We start from the raw sequence: 3,913 nt of genomic DNA on the forward strand, positions 1-3,913 counted from the left end.
ACCAAATCTCTCAAAATTCGAATAATTATTTCTGATCCCCGTAGAATTAATTAATTGAGCAGCATTAGACCCGTAACTATTCGATTTCATGTCATACATGAAACCTTAACTTCGTCAGAAAAAAATTAAATAACACTCTTTTAAAACTATATACTTTCCACAAACATTTATGAAAGAAGTCAGTTGGTTTAAACTGAAAGATAATTATGTTCCCATGCCGGGAATCGAACCCGGGCCTTCTGGGTGAGAGCCAGATATCCTAGCCACTAGACCACATGGGATATTTTTGACTTTTTTTTCACAATGTCTTTCATCTACACACTAAGAATAGCATCTTTCCGGAGTTTTAAAATTCTATTTATAAGCCAAGCGCTTTCGAAAGGCGGACCTCCCTTTACTGGGGAAACTAGGAATGGTTCCTGAAGAAGAAAGGTCCATCTTTCGAAAACTCTCGGATTATAGGGTTTTTACCATTTCGTACCTAGACTTACTTGTTTTTCTGACATCATGAATATTCCGGATTTATTATACGATGGCAATCCAAAATATGACGTAACTTGTTTACGATACATAGCTATTTATTTGATTTGAATTTTATTTCACGAAAACTTAAAACAACAAATTAAATTTTATGAGAAGAAACAAATCCTAGATAAACGAAGCATTTGTAAAAGTACATTTGTATTTTTCTGTATATACATACAACGTCACAATTCACTGGTTGAAATTCTTAAGGTGACATATAAAGCAACGGGAAAATATCCTGTCTTACGGCCAAATTGTCCCTTTCTTTTAATCGAACCAGAGCTTCCAAGTAAGAGTCTTGAATCTACCACTAGACCAGTTTGGAATAAAGATTTAATTACCTTAACCACGATGTTTATAAAAGTAATGTTTCTATATTTTAATTCACATTATCAACCAACTGAAATATTTTGTTGTTAAGATTAGTTATACGGAATATATTAATTGAAGATCCTTTTTTTCCACTAAGAGCTACAAGTGTCCTTTACTAACACCTTATTTTCTTATTAAAATATAGAACCGTTTTAACAAGGAAGGGATCGAACACGGGCATCATTATTAAGAGCAAGATGTCTCAAACAATTGAACACGAGGTGAGACGAACGTTGTCCAGACTATGGACTGCAGGAAAAATCTCTTTCCGTAATTTAGGGCTTTGAGTGCATTATAATGGTAACTAGTAACGACTACTGTATTACTGAGATTCGTGTTTGGTAGAAATGTCGTGATTCCTTTTAATGTGTACCTTTTCTAGATTTATAGCTTCAACAGTTATTAAGAAATCGCTCTCTGCTTGTAAAGTAAAGAAAATTCAATATATTTTCGAGTTTCTAAGTCAGTATCTTTAGAATACTAAAGTGAATGGCTCAGTTGTTTTATGTTTTACATAATAATACTCAGCAGAAAATGTTTGCAAACCAGATTTTATCATGCATAACAGATATTGGCCTCAATATTGTGAATCGTTCAATTGTTTTATGTTTTATATTATCATACTCAACAGAAAATGTTTCCTAATCATAGTTTATGATGTATAAGAGATATTGGCTTCAACTTTGTGAAACGTTTAGTTGTTTTATGTTTTATATAATAACACTCAACAGAATATGTTTCACAACAAGATTTTATCATGCATAACAGATATTGGCCTCAATATTGTGAATCGTTCAATTGTTTTATGTTTTATATTATCATATAAAACATAAAACAACTAAACGTTTCACAAAATTGAAGCCAATATCTCTTATACATCATAAACTATGATTAGGAAACATTTTCTGTTGAGCAATCTATGATTAGCAAACATGTTCTGTTGAGTATTATCATATTAAAAATAAAAGAACTAAACGATTAACAAAAGTGACGCCTATATCTCTTATACCTCATAAACTTTGATTAGCAAACATATACTGCTGAGTATTATTATATAAAAAATAAAACAAATGAACGACTCACAAAAACGAGACCAATATCTCATATGCACGATCAAATCTGGTTGGAAAAGATATTCTGTTGAGTGTTATTATACGGCAATATATTTTATACATCATATTATTATATAAAACATAAAACAATTAAACGATTCACAAAAGTGACGCCAATATCTCTTATACATCATAAACTTTGGTTAGCAAACATATTCTGTTGAGTATTATTATACAAAACATAAAACAACTGACCGATTCACAAAAGTGAAGCCTATATCTGTTATGCATGATAATATGTGATTAGGAAACATACTCTTGGGTGTTATTATATGAAAAATAAAACAACTGAACGACTCACAAAGACGAGACCAATATATGTTATGCATGATAAAACCTGCTTAGCAAACATATTCTGTTGAGTATAATTATATGAAACATAAAACAGCTAAACGATTCACAAAAGTGACGTCAATATCTCTTATAGACCATGAACTTTTATTAGCAAACATTTTCTATTGAGTATTATTATATAAAACATAAAACAACTAAACGATTTACAAAAGTTGATTATTATTATATAAAACACAAAACAACTAAACGCCTCACAAAAGTGAGGCCAATATCTGTTAGGCCTGATAAAATCTGGTTAGCTAACATATTCGGTTGAGTATCCAATTGTCTCATACGTTCAATACACATAAAATATGTTTTTCAATATCAAAAACAAAAGTGAGGCTAATATCTATTATACGTGATAAAATATGATTAGCAAACATATTCTGTTCATTATTATTATATAAACACAAAACAACTGAACGGCTCATAAAAGTCAGGCCAATATCTGTTAGGCATGATGAAATCTACTGAGCAAAAATATGCTGTTGAGTATTATTAAATAAAACATAAGACAACTAAACGATTCGCAAAAGTAACGCCAATATCTCTTATAGATCATAAACTTTGATTAGCAAACATTTTCTGATAACCCACTGTTAGAAGACGTTTTAATCACGTGTGTCTGTACAAAAGGTTTATTTTAACATTGTTTAACCTTATAGCAGTTACCTTTATTCAAATATCTGCTATAATAATGATATTTTACAAATGACTTTTAAAACAATATGATAAAAACAATTCGGGATAAAGATTAACATTGTTTAATCTTAAAGCAGTTACCTTTATTCAAATATCTGCTATAACAATGATATTTTACAAATATTTTTAAACAATGTTATAAATATAATTAGGGATAAAGTTTCAAGATACTTATGCATAATCTTATATTAATGTTTTCAGTTCCATGATCAATCTTGAATACGATTATCTTAAAGAAACTTTAGTTCTGACTCGTTATCTGGTCAGCGCAAGTAATAATATTTAACTTTCAAATTCTATCCGTTTTTAGTCTGTGACATCTATTACAGATTTGAACTCAGTTTAACTTATTAAAAGTGCTTTATCTCATGTTTAAAGGCATGCTGTTTCGGATGGAAATTTTATTCAATAATTTTCTGTTAGTGGCGAAACTAATGCTCTTAATGATTGTTTCTTTCGGTATGTAAATAACATATTGTTGATAGTTACTTGTAGTAGCGAAAACTAGAACAGATAGGAATTCATTTTCTAATTTTCCCAATAACCAGATTTCTTCTATGGTATTTTGACTTGAAATTAATATGTTATTTTTCTGAAAATAGAATTATCTTATGCTAGCTTCAAAAAGTGAAAACAAAATTTAATTACTTTCATAATAAGCACGAATATTTTTTTCTCGCACATTATTATCTCCAGTACTTTAATATTTTTGAAACTAAAGTATACCTAAGATATTCTTTAAAAATTAAACTCCCACATTAAGCTTATGGTTAGTTAGTTGCGATTTAAAATAATCGATCTAATTTACTAACGATCTTGAAGAATTTGGTTGCAGAACGTGATATTTATTTTCCGAATCATTAAAA

General features: G+C 29.4%; 1 non-coding gene across 1 annotated transcript; it reads right to left on the minus strand.

Annotated features, from left to right (window-relative positions):
• Window positions 1–209: 209 nt before the first annotated feature.
• Window positions 210–281, minus strand: Trnae-cuc. Its single transcript has one exon. It is a non-coding gene; the product is annotated as a tRNA-Glu (tRNA).
• Between the last annotated feature and the right edge of the window lie 3,632 nt (window positions 282–3,913).

This window comes from Limulus polyphemus, unplaced genomic scaffold (assembly GCF_000517525.1).
Source record: "Limulus polyphemus unplaced genomic scaffold, Limulus_polyphemus-2.1.2 Scaffold77992, whole genome shotgun sequence".
Taxonomy (NCBI): domain Eukaryota; kingdom Metazoa; phylum Arthropoda; class Merostomata; order Xiphosura; family Limulidae; genus Limulus; species Limulus polyphemus.